We start from the raw sequence: 19020 nt of genomic DNA on the forward strand, positions 1-19020 counted from the left end.
GCGGGGCCGGGGCGGGGCGGAGCCGGGGCGGCGGGACGCCGGGGCCTGGCTGGAGCTTCCCGGCGCGGAGCTCTCCAGGCTCCCGCCCGAGCGCCCAGAGCCCAGCCCCGAGCCCCAGCCCCGTGCTTGGTGACGTCAGGCAGCTAGCTGCGGAGTCTACGCAAACGATTTGCATAATGAGCAAGCGGCGGCCAATCAGAGTTGAAGTTGACCTGGCTCCGCTGGGGGGCGGGAGGGGCGGCTGGGCTCACGCGCTCCGGCTCGCCATGGCAACCGGACCCTAGGATGCCCTGTGTGTGTGCGAGGGCGTGGCCGTGGATGGCGGGTGTGCGCTCTGACGGCGGGAGGGGAAGTAGCTTCGTCATGCGTGGCGGTGTCTGTGGAGTCGGAGCCGACCCCCTCCGCACCCCGCACACACCTCCAGCAGCCTGAGCGTTGTCTGGGGGATGGCTGGGAATTCCACTTCTCCATCCTCACTTCCAAGCCAGCCCCTGGGAGCCCGTCCCATTCCGCTCCATCACACGCCTCTTCTGTGGCTTCAACCACTTTCTTGCTTAAACATATTCGTGTCCTTTGCATCCTAAAAAGAGAGAATAAAACAAAACCCCCAAGCACTTCTTGAACTTATACTGGCCCAATATACTGGACGGCCGTTACCACACCAGGCGCCGGTTTAGCCCAACCATGTGAACTCAGTACTGTTACCCTCCTTTTCCGGAAAAGGACGGTATGAGTCAAGGGAGTTAGGGTGTAGAGGCCTCTAGCATTTGTTGAGCCACAGCAAAAGAAGAAATGGAAATTTATATATCCGGTGCCTTAATATCTAAAGCTGTAAGTCAAATCACAATCTGTTAAATAAATATTATCTCTGTTTTTAAAATATTTACTATTTTTGTTTTATGTGTGTGAGTGTATTGCCTGCATGTACGTAAGTGTACCCGAGTCGTGCAATGAATGCCCGCAGAGGACAGAAGAGGCTGTCGGATCCCCTGGAACTGGAGTTACGGACAGTTGTTAGCTGCCATTTGGGTGCTGGGATTCGAACCTGGGTCTTCTGCAAGAACAGTCAGTGTTCTTAACCACTGAGCCACCTCTCCAGCCCCAAATATTATCTCTTATTTTCACAATGACACGTAAAGATAAAAATGAAGGGTAGGCAGGATGGTTAGCGGTATCCAAGCTTTCCACCACGGCATGACCTGAATTCCATCTCTGGTACCCACAGGATGGAAGGAAAGAACCAACTTCCAAAAGTTGCCCTCAGACCTGCACACGTGCACGGGGGAATGAACCCAGCCATTCACACACATAAATAAATGTAAAATTTTTAATGAAAATATATGTTAAAGCCATGGTTTTATGACATTTGGCAAAAAATTAGACCGGATGGAGTCTCTTTTTTAATGCACATGGCTAAGCATTTTCTTAAAGGGTCGATGTTTGGACAAAGTAGCAATACAAAAAGGTAATCTAAACATTACATATTTATTTGTGTGCCAGTGGTGTACGCATGTGTGTACATGCATGATTGCCCTTGTGTGCATGGAGGCTTGTCTTCCTCTATTGCTCCCCTCCTTATTCTTTGAAACGGATTCTTTCACTGAACCGGGAGCTCCAAGTTTGGGCTAGGCCAGCAAACCCCCAGAATGCTCCTGTTTATAAAAGCAGATTACATACAAACCGTTGATGGTGTTGATTTCTGTTTGCTTGCTGGTTTTATGTCTTGTTGATTTTGTCAGTTGTTGAAAGACAAATGTGGAAGTCTCCAATTAAAAATTCAAAGTCCAGCCAGAGTGATGGCTCAGTCGTTAAAAGCGCTTGCCCAGCAAGCCTGAGTTCGATCCCTGGAAACCACATAAAAAAGCTAGATGCAAGCCGGGAGTGGTGGCGCATGCCTTTAATCCCAGCACTCGGGAGGCAGAGGCAGGCGGATCTCGGTGAGTTCAAGTCCAGCCTGGTCTACATAGTGAGTTCTGGATCAGTCAGGGCTACAGGGAGACCCTGTCTCAAAAAGACCAAAAAAAAAAAAAGGTACATCTGGTGCTTCACATTTGTAATCTTAGCACTCCTGTGGTGAGATGAGAGGCAGAGACAGCAAAAGAGCCTGGAAACCAGAGGGCCAGCTAGCAACATGCCAGAACAGGTGACCCTGTCTCAACGCGGTGAAAGGAGAAAAGGGACTCCTAAAAGTTGTTGTCTGACCTCAACACATATGCCGTGACACAAAAGTGCCTGCCCCTACACACACACACACACACACACACACACCACACACCACCACCACCACCACCACTACCACCACCACCACCACCAATAACAATGATAAAGTAATTTTAAATTAAAATTGTAAATTCATCTATTGCCCCTTTGGGTTCTATTATATTTTTAAAGACATTTAAAAATTATGTGTATGTGTCTGTGTGGGGGTATGTGCATGTGAGTGTAGGTGTCTACAGAGTGCCAGATTCCTTGTAGCTTGCACTAACAGGTAGTTCTGAGTTGCCCAAGGTAGGTTCTGGGAATTGAGCTCTTAACTGATGCACCATCTCTCCAACCCCAGTTCTAACACTTTTTTATTTGCAGCTCTTTTGGGTGGTCATCTACATTTAAGGTTGTAATTTATTCATTTGAAATATTTCTCTCTTCCATTTTTTCCTTTTTTTTTCCTTGTTTGAAACAGGATCAAAATATAGCCCAGACTGGTCTCTAACTCATGGAGTTGAGGAGGACTCCTAATCTTTCTGCGTCCACCTTTCAAGTTCTGAGCGTGCACTCTCATGCTTGGCTTAGGACTTATTAGTCTTTTTTAGCAGCTCTATTTGGGGAACATCTACATTTGAAATTGTGTTTTCAGGGATGGAAAGATGGCGCAAGAGCACTTACTGCTCTTGCAGAGGACCTGAGTCCAGTTCCTAGAATACACATTGTGGTTTACAACCACCTACAGCTCCAGTTCTAGGGGATCCAAGGCCTTCTTCTGGACTCCATGAGCTCCTACATAAATTCATGCAAGCAATCACACAGGCTCATATTAATTAATTAAATTATTTCCTTACTGATAGATCAGCTTTTTGTTTTTTAATAGTGTCTTGCTATATAGTCTAGAGTAACCTCAAACTCATGATTCTCTGTGGCCTCAACCTTCCCAGTGCTAGTATTACAGGCATGTACTACCATGCCCAGCCCTGATTTGACCCTTGCAGGCAAGTAATCTACCACTGAGGTATATTTGCCAGCACCATAGTTACATGTAAATTAAATAACTTGCAAAGTTCATATAATTGGGTCTTTTAAATTTTTTTAAATTAATTTTTATTTATTCTTTGATAATTTCATATATGTGTATAACATTTTTTATCATGTTCATCTTCCATTCCCCTCTCTTATCCCCTTTCACTCTCTTTGGAAACTTTCTTCTTCCCAACACATTTGCCTCCTACTTTCATTTTTAAAAAAAATAACTTAGTTTAATTAGGCTTGCTTGTGTATACGTAGGTATGAGGTTATTTACTGGATCACGGACAACTTAACAGTCCCTACACTACTGAAAGAAAATGACTGTCCCTGCCCTAGCGGCCATTAACTGCCAAGAGCTCCTTAGTGAAAGGCAGGGCCTCATGTGTCCCTCCCTCATCTATGCTGGAATGTAGATCAGCTTGATCCTGCAGGTCTTGCTTAGGTGACCACAGCAGCTGTGTGGTCCTGAGTGCCACAGCCATGTCATGCATTTCACAGCACTTTTCCCCATCCTCTAGCTCTTATGTTCTTTCTGCCCCCTCTTCTGTGATGTTCCCTGAATCTTGTGGGGAGTATTAAATATGTCCCGTTTAAGGCTGAGCACTCAGGAGTCACTTCTCACCACTTTGACTAGTTATGAGCCTCTACATTTACTGCTGCCCCCTGTAAAGATAAGCCTCTCTGACCAAAATTGAGAGCAGCACAAATTTACAAGAATAAACACAAATATTTAGGAAGCAGTTTGAAATGATCATTTAGCAGAATCATGGTAGGATGCCCCCCAGGGCCTATGATCTCCACAGCCATGGACTTTTGATCAGGTTCACAATACCAGGCATGAATTCCCCTCTGTGAAGCAAGCCTCAAATCTAGTCAGAAAGTGGTTGTTTAGTCTTATAACATTTATGCCAGTATTGCACACTTGGGCACATCTTGCCTGTCAGGTAGGTATTGTAGCATGCAGGGTCCATAGCTGGGTAAATCCACGGATGATTCTCCACCCCCCTCCCCACCAGCATCCTGCATAGCTATTCAGCAGGTCCGTTCCAGTTTTATTTCTCTATGTCCTGCAACCAATGTGGATGGTGTTTTCAGCAATAGGGTCTTACCATTTAGTTCTGCTGGGCAACAAAGAGCGATGTGAATAGCCTGTATTGTTCTGGGGGCCTCTGGTCCCTCCCTGACTAACAGAGTATTCCAAGCCTGGCACTGGAATTTTTGTTTAGAAACTCATGGTTTCTAGGTCTTATTGTTTTTTCTTTTAATATTTTATTTATTATTTTTATTTTGTGTGTATTAGTGTATTGCCTGCATGTACGTGAGTGCACCAGTGTTGTGCAATGCCACGGAGGTCAGAAGAGGGCTTTGGATTCCCCTGGAACAGAGTTAAGGATGGTTCGTAGCTGCCATGTGGGTGCTGAGAATCGAAACTGGGTCTTCTACAAGGGCAGTCAGTGCTCTTAACCATTGAGCCATCTCCCCAGCCCGGGTCTTATTGTCTTAATAGTTTGCTTTAGTTGGTACATAGAGACCACTTACATTTTTAAAAAATTTTGTTTATTATTTTTATTTTATGTGTATGCATGTATTGCCTGCATGTAGGTAAGTGCACTCATGTCGTGCAATGCCTGCGGAGGACAGAAGAGGCTGTCAGATCCTCTGGAAATGGAGTTACGGACAGCTGTTAGCTGCCATGTGGGTGCTGGGATTAGAACATGGGTCTTCTGCAAGAACAGTCAGTGTTCTTAACCGCTGAGCCATCTCTCCAGCCCTGAGACCATTTACATTTAATGTAATTATCAGTATGTTACAGCTCAAGTCTACCACTTAATTTTCATCCTTCAGTATTCTTAATTTCTATTTCCTTTTCTTGACTTCCTGTGGGTAATTTTTTTTACTTGTTCTGAGTATATTTACAGGCTTATTACAGCCTACTGCCATCAACATTTTATCAGTTCAAGAGAAGCATAGAAACTTTACACATCCATTAAGTCTCCTAGCCTTCCCTGTTCTTTTCTTTAAAAATATGTTATTTATTATTTTTCATGTGTATGAGTGTATTGTCTGCATGTATATAAGTGCACCTGTGTCGTGCAATGCCCAAGGAAGTAGGCATCAGAACCCCTGGAGCTGGAGTTACGGATGGTTGTTGGCCTCTATGTGGGTGCTGGGAATCGAACCTGGGTCCTCTGCAAGAGCAGTCAGTGCTCTTATCCTCTGAGCCACCTCTCCAGCCCCACTTTCCTGTTCTTAAATATTTCCTCTACATACTTTGAGAATCACATCAGAGAGTAGATTCAAACACCATTTAGAAAACTCCTATGAGCAGCAAGATGTGTTGTATCACACAGAGTTCCCTCTTCTTATTGTTCCTGTCTGTTTTCTGATAGTCTCAGGGTTCTTTTTTGATCATTTCTTTTACATTTCAAGAATTTTCTTGGTTTAGATTTATTGATTTTTAAATTTTATGTGTATGTGTGAGTGCCTACATATATTGTATGTGCACCACATGCATGTATGGTGCCTGTGGAGGCCAGAAGAAGGCATCAGATCCCCTGGAACTGGAGTAACAGATAGTTGTGAGTCATGTGTGCTAGGAACAAACTCGGATCCTCTGCAAGAGCAGCCAGTGCTCTTACCCACTGCCATCTCTCCAGTCACTGAAGAATTTTCGTTATTCATTATCTTAGAGTTCTGTTGGCTACAGTCTCTAGGTTTTCCCTTGTCTGAGAATTTATTGATTTCTCCTTCATTTGTGAAGGATACTTTTGCTAAGTTTTGATTTTGGTTTGATAATTCTTTCAACACACACACAAAAGTGCCTCTTCTTTATGGCTTCCCAAGTTTTTGATGAGAAATCTTCTATTTCACCAGTTTTCAGTTCTATCTTTAGCCTGAAGAAGTTTGACTAGCATGTATTCAGATGTGGATTTCTTTAGCTTTATCCTGTCTGGATTTGCACAACTTCTTTAATCTGTAGATTTGTGTCTTTAGTAGTTACAGCCATTATTTGCTCAAGTACCTTAAAATTATTTGTTCTTTGAGAATGTCATACACATATACAATGTATTTCTATCATAACCACCCCTCACTCCCTGGGAACCCCCCATCTTCCTCCCAACTTCATGTCCTCCTCTTCTTATTTTTTAAAATATCCCACTGAGTCCATTAGTATTTTGTGTACATGCATGGGTACAAGGCCGTCCAATGGTTCACAGGCAACCTATCAGGGGCCACAGCCCTGTACAAAACTGACTCTCCCTCCCCCAGCAACCACCAGCTCGTCCACTAGGGGCGGTATGGCATAACTAACTATGCTGGAGTGTTGGCTGACTTGATCTTGTGTAGGTCTCTGGAAGGCAACTGCAGGTGTTGTGAGTTCATGGGTGCAATGGCCATGTCATATTCAGAAGACGCTGTTTCTTAGCTGTACTCCTTATCCTCTGGCTCTTACAATCTTTCTCCCCTCCCTTCCTTGATGTTCCCTGAGCTGTGGGAGAGGAGTACGATATAGATATCCCATTTAGACTGAGTGTTCTGGGCCAGGCATGGTGGCACATATCTTCATTTGTTTGCTGATTTTGTTTTGTTTTGTTTTGTTTTGTTTTTCTCTGAGATAGGGTCTCCCTGTAGCCCCAGTTGGCCTGGAACTTACTATGTAGACTAGGTTGGTCTCCATCTCACAAAGATCTTCCTGCTTCTGCCTCTTGAGTGCTCTGATTAAAGGCATGCACAGCATGTCTTTAAATACTAGAAGCAGAGGGAGGTGGATCTCTGTGGGTTCAAGGCCAGCCTGGTGTACAGAACAAGTTCCAGGCCAGCCTGGACATAGTGGGATCCTGTCTCAAAATTTTTATTTATTTATTTAAAGTAGGCTGAGCAGTCCAAGTCACTTATTCTCTCCACTTTGATGAATTAGGGTCTCTGTATTAACCTCTGTCCATTGCAAAAAAAGAAGCTTCTCTGATGAGGAGCAAGAGCTTCCCTAATCAATGGGTGAAAGGATAAGCATTTCAAAGATAGTTTGATACTATGTTAATTTAGAAAAATAATAGTTACAGGTTCTCCCCTAGGACCCATGACCTCTTGATCATATTTATAGTTCTAGGCATGAATCCCCTCCTGGGAAGAGGGACTTATATTCAGTCAGGTAGCTGTTTGTTCAGGGACTTTTATAACCCCATCTTTTTTTCTCCTTTTTAAACCCAGGACTATGACAGCAGTAATGTCTTCGTTGTTGTGACACCACAGGTCCCTGAGACTCTGTTCACTTTTTTAACAGTCTGTGTCATTCAAATTAGGCAAATTCTAATATATCATCTTCAAATTCACTGACAAAATTCTGTTACACTATCCTCAAATTCACTGATTCTTTCCTTTACTATTCCCATTCTGATGTTGAGTTTATCAACTGGGTTTTTATCTTGGTGGTTGTAATTTTCAGTTCTAAATATTCTAGTAGGTTTTAATTTGTAATTTTTTATTTACTTACTGAGAAATTCTTTTTCTCATTTGATTCAAGTGCATTTACAATTGTTTACTGGTGCATATTATGATGGCTCCTTTAAGAACCTTGACAAATAATTCCAATACCTGTGTCTTAGTGTTGGTGACTACTGATTGCTTTTATCATTGGAGTTGAGATTTTTCTTATTCTTTGTATAATGAATGATCTTATTTTTCCTTTTGATTTTTTGAGAGAGTCTCACTCTGTAGCCCAGACTGTCTTGGAACGTACTACATATCCCAGGCTGGTCTCAAACCTATAACAGTCTTCCTGCCTCAGCCTCCCCAGTGCTGGGATTACAGGTGTGGGTCACCACATCTCACTATAATGAGTGATTTTCTTAAATGGATTCCTGGATATTTGGGAGCATTTTATTATGAGACTTTGTATATTATTTAAATCTTCTGTATAATGTGTCTGGAGAGCCCACACTCATGGGGAGGAAGTAGGTAAGTGAGTGTGGGGTGAAGTTAAGGTTTCCCTGCTGTGATTTTGCTGAAACCACCATGGATGGGTGGGAGGTTTAATTACCACTGATGCTGAATAGCAGAGTGCTTGCCTAGCACACGCAAAGTGCTAGGTTCATCCCCAGCACTGCTTTTCACACATTAGAATAAGTAAGTTATCAGTAGAATTGAGTTCTCTGGCCAGAGTTCTTTCCCTCATATAATGGAAAATTCATATTAATTGCATAAATTCATGAAAACAGAAGGGGGCAATTTGGGGGAGAAAGGAGGCTAGCAATAAGAGAGCGGGAGGGTAGGAGAGGGGTGGGGGGAATCCAATGAGAATCAATTGTGTATGAAAATATTATAATGAAACCCATTACTTCATAAGCTAACTTTTAAAATTAATGGAATTTTTAAAGATTTATTGTGTGTGTGTGTGTGTGTGTGTGTGTGTGTGTGTGCGTGTGCACATTAGTACTGGAACCTATGGAGGCCACTGGTGTCAGATCCCCTAAAGATGGAATTATAGGTTGCTGTTAGCCACCTAACAGGGCTGTTGGGAATTCAACTCAGGTCCTCTGGAAGAGCAATCTGTGCTCTTAACTGCTGAGCCATTTCTGAAGCTCTCAACCTCCTTTTTGTGAGACAGTTTCAGGTAACCCAGACTCGTCTCCAATTCCTGATTCTTTCGCCTCTACCTCCTGAGTGTTGGGATTAGAAGTGTGTATTACCACACTCACCCTTTTCATGCACATAGCACAGTGTTCCAGTGGAGGTCAGAAGACAAATTGCAGGAGGTGGTTCTCTCTTTCTGCCATGTGGGTTCCAAAGACTGAACTCAGGTCATGAGGCTTGGTGGCAAGTGCCTTTGCCTACTGAGCTGTCTCACCAACCCTTAAGAAACTAATTTAAAAGAAAAAATAGAAAGGGCTGGTGAGATAGCTCAGTAGGTAAATAGAATCTTTTTCCACTAAATTCCTTTGCTCCTTTGTTAGTTGCTGAGCTGTCTTCATTACTGTCGCTTTGTTTTAGTAAATCTTTCTGTTTTCATTAAAAACATTTTAAAGTTTATTTCTATTTTATGTGTATGAATGTTTTGTTTGCATGTATGTAAGTGCACCATGTGCATACAGTACCCATGGAGGCCAGAAGTGGGCATTGAATCCCCTGGAACTGGAGTTATGGATGGTTGGTAGCTGCCATGTAGATGCTGGGAATGGAACCCAGGTTCTCTGCAAGAGCAGGAAGTGCTCTTAACCACTGAACCATCTTTTCAGTCCCTTTGTTTTCATTTTTTAAAGACAGAATCTTACTATGTAGCCCTGGCTGCCCTGGAACTGTGCAGACAAGGATGGCTTTGAACTCTGCCTCGCGAGTGCTGGGATTGCAGGCATGTGCTGCCATTCCTGACCTTAAAATGCAGCTTGAAGTTGAGTACTGTCCATTCTCTATAACTCTGTTCTCCTTTGATATCATGCTATCTAATCTGGGTTTTTTGCCCTTCTATGTAAACATTAGCATCAGCTTGTCAATACCCATTATTCAAGTAGGCTTTCTGCTGCCATGATAAACACCACGACCACAACCAACTTGGGGTGGAAAAGATTTATTTCAGGTCACATTCACCACTAAGGAAAGTCAGGGCAGGAACTGAAGGCAGGAACCTGGAGACAGGAACCACAGAGGAACACTGCTCTCTCTGGCTTGCTCAGCTAGCTTTTTAAAAAAAAATTTATCATTTTTTATTTTTATGTTATGTGTATGAGTGTTATGCCTGCATGTAAGTAAGTATACCTGTGTCATGCAATGCCTGAGGAGGACAGAAGAGGTGATCGGATCCCCTGGAACTGGAGTGACGGACAGTTGTTAGCTGCCATGTGGATCCTGGGATTCAAACCTGGGTCTTCTGCAAGAACAGTCAGTGTTCTTAACAGCTGGGCAATCTCTCCAGCCCGACAGCTAGCTTTTTTTAAAAAAATATTTTTTATTATTTTTATTATAAGTGTATGAATGTATTGCCTGCATGTAAGTGTACCCATGTCATGCAATGCCCATGGAGGTCAGAAGAGGGCATCAGATCCCCTGAAACTGGAGTTACGGACGGTTGTTAGTCACCATATGGATATGGATGCTGGGAATTGAACCCGGGTTTTCTGCAAGAATGACCAGTGCTCTTAATCCCTGAGCCATCTCTCCAACCCCCTCAGCTAGTTTTTCATTTTGTTTTGTTTTGTGAAAATACAGCCCAGACCTACCTGTCTTGGCATCTGTGGTCTGCGTTCTCTCTCATCAGTCATCAATCAATATAGTTCTCCACAGATATGGCCACCAAACATTCTGATGGTGGCAATTCTTCAACTGAGGTTCACTCTTCCCAGGTGACTCTAGTTTGTGTCAAGTTACAGTAAAAACTAACCAGTACACAGATAAAATAGCTTCCTGGAATTTCCATTGGATTTGTATTGAACCTACAGTGAACACTGGGAGGAAAAACTGGTATTGTGGGCCGGTGAGTGGCTCAGTGGGTAAAGGCAATTGCCACCAAACCTGATGACCTGAGTTTGAGCTCTAGAATCTATATGGTGGAAGGAAAAAAACAACTCATGAAAGTTGTCTTCTGACCTACACACACACACACACACACACACACACACACACACACACACACACACATACACATACACACACACGAGGCACACACACAAAATAAGTAATAAAAATGATATTCTAATAATACTAACATTAAAAACATGTCCATTTATTTAGATATCCTTTAGTTCATTCTAGGGTGGGTATGTTTTGGTTTTTGGTTTGTTTTTCTTTCTTATGTCACACTCTTTCCCTTTGCTCCTGTGTGTTTTCTAAAAGTAAGTCCAATGTTATGTTAGTAACTTGTCCCTAAATAGCTAGTATGTTTCCTCTGGCTATTTTTTCCTCCAAAGATTTTCTGTATCTTTGATTTTCTGCAGTTTAAGTATAATATGCTTAGATATGGGCTATTATTTAGTATTTATATTGCTTAGTGCTCACTGAGATTCCTGGATCTGTGATTTGTTGTCTATCATTAATTTGGGGAAATTCTTTATTATTATTACCTCATTACTATTCTCTTTATGTCCCTGGATGCTTCTGATTATATTATAGGCATTGTTTGAAAAATATTTTTAGAAATAATTGGAGGTTCGGGGGTTTGGTGTTTTGTTTCCTCAGAATGGACTTACATTTGTTTCTGGAAGGCAACCAGAGTCTCTGTCCATCTGAGATAATCAAACTTATTTTAGTGATTCAGAGGACTCAAAGATAAGCTGTAGTTTCTGCAGTGATTGATCTATTCCAATTCATTCGTACTTATAGTTTGGACTTTTGAGTGGAGAGTTTTCCAGGGACCTTGTGTGCTGTATGCTCACACAAATGTGCATGCAAAGGCCTCATTCCCTTGAAACAGGGAGAATCACTGAACCTGGAGCTTGGTGGATGGCCAGCAAGACCAGTGACACATCTCCATCTTCCCTCCAGTGCTTGAATTACAAGCATGTGTGTGGCCATGACTAGCTTTTTTTTTTTTTTTCCTACCCTGTCTTTAAAGACAGGGTCTCCCTGCAGCCCCAGCTGGCCTGGAACTCACTATATTGACCAGGCTGGCCTTGAATTCACAGAGATTTACCCACTTCTGCCTCCCAAGCACTGGGATTAAAGGCATGTGCCACCATGCTTGGCCCATGACTAGCTTTTTTACATGGGTGCTAGGATTCAAATTCAGGTCCTCATGCTTGCACAGTAATTGCTCATAGTCACTGACCTGTCTCCCCAGCTCCAGAGAACTTTTTGTGGGTTTTAGACCACAACTTTTTAAAAAATATTTTATTATTTTTATTTTATGTGTATGAGTGTATTGCCAGAATGTATGTGAGTGCACCTGTGTTGTGCAATGCCTCGGAGGTCAGAAGAGGGCTTCGGTCCTTGTCAAGAAACTCCAGTGGACTTTCATATAAACATTTGAAAATTGCCCTGTTTTGACTTTTTTCTAGTTCTCTGTCTAGAACTTGTAATGCTAATTACTCTTGCCTTTACTTCTTTACATCTCCCATTCATGATTCAAGGACTTCTCCCCTTAGAGACAGAAGTTATGCAATTTGGGAATCTTTTAGCTAGACCCACTGAAGGGGTACTCCAATTACCTCACCCTGGGTCCCTGTTCAGCATGGAAGCCAGAGCGGTCTGCACCCCTATTCCTTATCGGCAATTTGTGTAACCCCTTCAGAGGATGGCGTGATTAAGAATAAGAGGTAGGAATTGGCTAGGCAGTTAGGGTAAAAAGACCCCAAAGAAATGTAGCCAGTTTCTTGGCTGAAAGTGAAAATGTCCTTGGGCCTGTTAGCAACATACTCTGTTCCAAGGTCAAAAAATGTCAAAAGTATTTGGGAGCTTGTATCTAATCCTTAAAAGATTTTAGGGTTACCTCTTCAGAGGGAGGAATGTTGGAGGGGAGGGACTGGGCATGGATTTGATCAAAACACATTATATGCATGTATGAAATTCTCAAAGTTTTTGTAAAAGTTAAAAAAAAAAGAAGAGAGCTTCAGATTCCCCTAGAGAACTGGATTTAAGGAAGGTTTGTAGCCACCATGAAGGTGCTGGGAATTGAACCTGGATCCTCTGCAAGAGCAGTCAGTGCTCTTAACCACTGAGACATCTCTCTAGCCCCTAGACCACAACTTTTTTAAAAAATATTTTATTATTTTTATGTGTATGAGTGTTAATGCCTGCATGTAGGTAAATGCACCCATGTTGTACAATGCCCACAGAGGACAGAAGAGGCTGTCAGATCTCCTGGAACTGGAGTTACAGTTGTTAGCTGCCATGTGGGTGCTAGGATACGAACCCGGGTCTTCTGCAAGAATAGTCAGTGTTCTTAACCGCTGAGCCACCTCTCCAGCCCCATTCCTGTGACATTATCAAAAAGTTTTCCAGTAAATATTTGGAATTGGCAGTTGCACTCAGAGTGGAATGTGGCCCCAAAGGCCAGGCTCACCATGCTGGATGTTAGTCTTGATCATTTCTCATCCAAGTAACATCTCATGATGTTTATCATTCCAGCATCTTCAACCTTTCTAGTCATCTTCAGGGGCAAGATGGTTCCCAATTACCTAGTCTATCATTGTGAAAAATAATAGGTTTAAACTTTGAAAAGTGTTCACCTTTTTGAATATGGACTAATGTATATGGATATATTTTTACTCAAATTTTAATAAGCCGGAGTTGTTTAAATCAGCTACTAGCATACAATTGAAGTTGTGTGAAAATTTTAAATTCTCATATTTCAGTGAAGAGATAATTTTTGCCTTTTGATTTTTAAATTCACCTCTTTGTCCTGTGTAATTTTCATAGGAGAAGTTTCAAAATTCAAAATGAGGTTTCTATCATGTTTCTGTAAGACTCAGAAATCCCTGGGCTGAAGAGATGGCTCAGCGGTTAAGAGCACTGACTGCTCTTGCAGAGGACCCGGGTTCGATTCCTAGCACCTACGCGGCAGATATGAACTGTCCTCAACTCCAGTTCCAGGGGAATCTGAAGCCCTCTTCTGACCTCCAAGGCTTTGTGTGACACGGGTGCACTCACATACATGCAGGCGATATACTTATACACATAAAATAAAAATAATAATAAATAAAATATTCTTTTAAAAAAAAGACTCAGAAATCCCCATGCTAATTTGTAATGTAACCTCTGAATATCTTCAAGTGTCTGTATATATGGACAAGCCTGTTTCCGGGTTCCATATCCTGTATTATGAGTTTGTCTGTTCCTGAATCAATGCCCTTGTTGTTAATGAAAGTTTTAATTCATTTATTCATGTATTTTGATTTTTTTTTGTAGTGCAGGCTGCCCTTGAACTCAGTATAGCTGAGGCTGTCCTTGACCTCCTCATCCTCCTGGCTTTGCATTCTAAGTGCTTGAATTACAAGCATGTGCTGCCATGTCTGGCCTTATAATGGCTCTTGACATCTGGCATCACCTTGGAGATATTCAGCATAACTCATGTGTGCACTATCCATTTAGAATAGATGATGACCATAAAGCTTGTGCATGTGTGAAACAGGATGGTGGCATGTAATCCCAGCACTTCAAAGACTGAGGCAGGAGGATTGCTATGAGTTTGAGACCTGTCTAGGCTTCAGAGTGAAGAAAGAACACCCCCTCCCCAGAAACTTGAGTATTGTGGCATGGAAGTTCTCTGAAAGAGTCAGCCGCAGATGGGAAAGGCAAGTACGTTTCAGAGAGAAGACAGAGGGGAGAGTGGAGAGAAAGGTGAAAGGGGGGGGTAGAGGGAGAAGGGAGAGAATGTCATCCTGGATTACATAAGAAGGAGAAAGCTAGCTGAGCAGCAGCATTCATTCCTCTGTTTCTTGACTGTGGTTACAATGTGACCAGCCAGCCAGGCATGGTGGCACACACCTTTAGTCCCAGCACTCCAGAGGCAGAGGCAGGCAGATCTCTGTGAGTTCAAAGCCAGCCTGGTCTACATAGTGAGTTCCAGGCCAGCTGGGGCTACAGGGAGACCCTGTCTCAAAGACAAAAAAAGCTTCTGTCCAGCTGTTTTATCACATCAGGAAAGGTAATAAAGACAGTTCCCTTATCTATCCAATGAGGATAATATTGATATCTACGTCATTGATGGGGTGAAATTAATAAGTGAACACCCACTCTTGTGGTGGTTGGGCCTCCTGTGCATGCTAGGTAAGCACTCTACCATTAAGCTACATCCCCAGCCCAACATCTACTGCTATGAGTCCTTACACCAGGGTGACACAAGTCAGCACATAAAAGTGACAAGAGCACTTTGTTCTTCAGCTGACTTTCCACATTCAGAATTCTGACTTACTGGAGACTAGATAAATATCAGCTGCATTCTCTGAATTCCTACAAAGATCCTCTTTGATGACATTATTCAGGTAGCCGGCCACCCACTCTCACTCACACACTTGGCTACACACCAGTAAAACCAAGTCTCCCTCCCTCCAGTGTCTGCCTGCCAGCAGCTCTGCCCATTATCTCTCTCTCTCTCTCCTCTCTCTCTCTGATTCCAAGACCTCTTTTTCTAATCTGCCTTAAAGTGAGCCATAAAGAATTTATTAACAGGCTGGGTGTAGTGGCACATGCCCATAATCCTAGCACTCAGGAGGTAGTGGTTGGGGAGGGCAGGAGGATCAGGAGCTCAAAGCCTGACTTGGCTACATAGTGAGTTTGAGGTCAGCCTGGGCTGTGTCAGACTGTTTCAAAGGAAATTTTTTATTAACAGTGAAGAAAAATTGCAGTTAAGTATCAGATACCACAGTGGAAATGTGATTTAAAGTATGTGCGCGTGTGTGTAAGCATGCAGGCCACCAGAGGTCAGGAAACAACTTGCAGGAGCTGGTTCTCTCCTCCCATTATGTGAGTCCTGGGACTGGAACTCAACCTGCTAGGCTTGGTGGCAACACCTTTACCTGCTGAGCCATCTTGCCAGCCTCTCGTTTCTTCTCTGTAAAGATACACACCTGGGCTGCAGATGTAGCTCAGGGGCAGACACTTAGTCTGCACAAGGTCTTGGGTTTAATCCCCAGCAAACAAATAGGACTACTAAAATGTGATAAAACTCTGCTATTTTATTCTCTGTATTTTCTGTTTGAATCACTTAAAATCATATAAATACAGTATTTCCTGAAGTAGAGAAGACAGAACATGAATATGATTAGTGACTATGCAGAAAATGCAAGGTTCATGGACGTTTAAAAAATGACTGAAAAATGAAGAAACACACGCACATGGACTATCTCAAAAGGATGTTTGGAATCAACGACAAATATGAGGGTTGACATAGTGTGCTAGATAGCTTTAGGTGTTAACTTGACATACCTGGGTAGAGGGAGCCTCAACTGGGTAATTGCCTCCATTGGACTGGCCTGTGGTCATGTCTGTGGGGTATTTTCTTGATTTTTGAATGATGTAGGAGGGCCCAGCCCACTGTGGGTGGTGCCACCCCCAGGCAAATGGTTCTGTATTGTATAAGAAAGCAGTCTGAGTATGGGCCAGGGGAGCAAGCCAGTAAGCAGCATTCCTCCATGGCCTGTGCTTCAGCTCCTGCCTTCAGGTTCCTACCTTGAAGGTTCCTACCTTGGGCTCCCTCAGTGATGAACTGTGACCCAGAAGATGTAAGCCAGATAAACCCTGTCCTCCCCAAGTTGGTATTTCTCAGAGTATTTTGTCATAGCAATGGAGAAACTAGAACACAGAGCTACAGCCAAAGAGCCAACAAGTTTAACACCTCACTGAACTTGGTTACTATGTATTTATATGCTGTAGCTACAGGCTATACTGTATGTTTATAGCAGTATGGGAAAGAGTGCTAATTTTCAACCTTTCAGAGTTTATTATATAATTTTAGGGGCTGGAGAGATAGCTCAGCCGTTAAGAACACTGTTCTTGCAGAAGACCCGGGTTCGAATCCCAGCACTCACATGGCAGCTAACAACTGCCCGCAACTCCAGTTCCAGGGGATCTGACAGCCTCTCTGTCCTCCATCGGTATTACACAACGGGTGCACTTACTTACATGCAGGCATAACACTCATACACATAAAATAAAAATAAGAAGATATATTTTTAATTACATGATTTTAATAAACAAGGCTGAACTTTTGGTTTCTTAGAAGACAATGAGACACACACTTGGCATGCCAGATTAGCAGACCTTAGTCTCACAATAAGATTAATCTCACAAGACACTGACAAAAATTACATAAACCTAGACTTCATATATGCTAGGAATATTGTAAGGCATGTTGTCTCCACATGAAAAATACAGTGTCTATCCTTTACTTTGTCCTTTTCCAGCTGTTGACTTTCTTCACACCCCTATGGGTCCAGCTTCGGATGATGGCGCATCACTAGTGCTGTGGTGGCACCTGTATTCACAAGTCCTGATGTGCTATCCCTATGAGCCACTAAGGTGCATCTCAAGACACCAGCTTATCAAAGTCCTGGGAGGAAAGGTGAGTATCTTGCACTCTGCCTCCTTAGACCTACAGGGCTGGGTAAGGGCTGTTCCTAGGGTGACAGGAGCCAGGCCAGTCTGGGTACTTCTCTGCCCCCTGGTGGTGCACAGAGAAGCCTAGCAGGCCCAGGGATAACACAGGAGAGGGATTCTGTGCACTGGATATACTGGGCCCTGGCTGTGTGCCACTGTCTCTGACCTCTTGGCCTCTGGGCAGTTTGAGGTCTGATTCTGAGCTTTAGATAAATACCCTTGGCATCACTGGACCAGAACAATGGAGGCTAGGGAACAGCACACCCCACTACTGAAGACTTGATCAGGCCACAGACTTTCAATGTTAAAGAAAATGTTTAGTATAAATAAACTATATGTGCACACATATAGAAATGTGTATATTACAATAAAAATGTTTACAATAGGAATAAGAAATCACAGAAAGTTGCTGCTGTAGTATGTGTTCATTTCTTCCCTCATTGACTTGCAATTTAACAGTAGTTCCTCTTTTCCTTAACATTAGTCCAAACAGTAGGAACATCAAAGATTTATCAGGGGTAAAATTTCTGTTACTGGAGTATTAGGTCTCTCAATAGGTTAAACAAGTAATAGTGAGAAGCAAAACCAGATTTATTCAATGCAGCCACATTGAGAAATGAAACAAAAAGGTTCAGTTGTATCTTCCACCTAGTCCATCTTCAGGGTCCTGATCTGGTTTCGGTTTAAATAGAAGTGTGCATAGCTAAGCAATCAAGGAGTGGTCCTGCCCATCATCACCATCCGGCCTCCACTGTCTGCTGTAACGGGTCTGAGAAACGGTCCGAACTATGTTATGTGAAATCTTTTTTCTAATAGGTGAGGCCCCCTCTGGCTGGCACCAGCCTTTTCCTTCTCCCAGCATGAGATTCTTGGAGGAGTTTCCGTTTCTCAAGAGTCTGGGAGCCAAGGGTAGGGGCACAAGTGTGTATTTTCACTCCCACCTGGATGGTTGCATTTTGGTGGGGTCCTGGTCTGTAACCACCCACCAGGTTTCAGGATAAATAAGGGAGTGTCTTTGGTGGGTACAGTGTTAAAGCTTTAACCTTGTGGGTCTCCAGGCTAGGCTGTGACAATACCAAGAGAATTTGCTTACAGGTGATCACTCCATACCCACAGAAGTGACAAGAGACAGGGATCTGGGGACCAACTAGACCCTCAAAAGAACATAACTGAGGGACTGATGAGTGACATTTAAGCACCAAGTTTGGCTTAGGTTCCTTCTCAGCCCTGCTTTCCCCATGCTTCAGTATGTAGCACACTAACAGATGAGGAACACCTGGAACCTCTCCATCACCTCAGCAGCCCAGGACCAGGCAAAGGAATCTGAAACCACCAGGGGGCAGTCTGAGCCCACATCAAGACATTTGCTCTTACAGACCACCAAGTCACACATGCCTAGACTAGACTAGACTTCTAAAAGCACATGCCTAGTCCAGGGCTTTGCCCTCCCAGTCAGCTGTGCTATGCACTCCAGGATGCTTTGGGTTGAAAATGGGGTGGAAGGCAGGAGGAAGGGGAAGTTGTCTGCATTATTTTGAAGCTGCCCAGAAGTCCCTCAAATTCAACACCTTGCTGGGAGTGGTGGTGCACACAGGTAATACTGAACACTTGGGAGGTAGAGACATAAGGATCAGACATTTCAAGGCCAGCCTCAGTAATATACCAAATTCAAGGCCAGCCTGGGTTATAAGACCCTATATCAAAAACAACTCCCAGCACTCAGGAGGCAGAGGAAGGTGGATCTCTGAGTTCAAGGTCAGC

This window comes from Nannospalax galili, unplaced genomic scaffold, assembly GCF_000622305.1.
Source record: "Nannospalax galili isolate Female #2095 unplaced genomic scaffold, S.galili_v1.0 scaffold54, whole genome shotgun sequence".
Lineage (NCBI taxonomy): Eukaryota > Metazoa > Chordata > Mammalia > Rodentia > Spalacidae > Nannospalax > Nannospalax galili.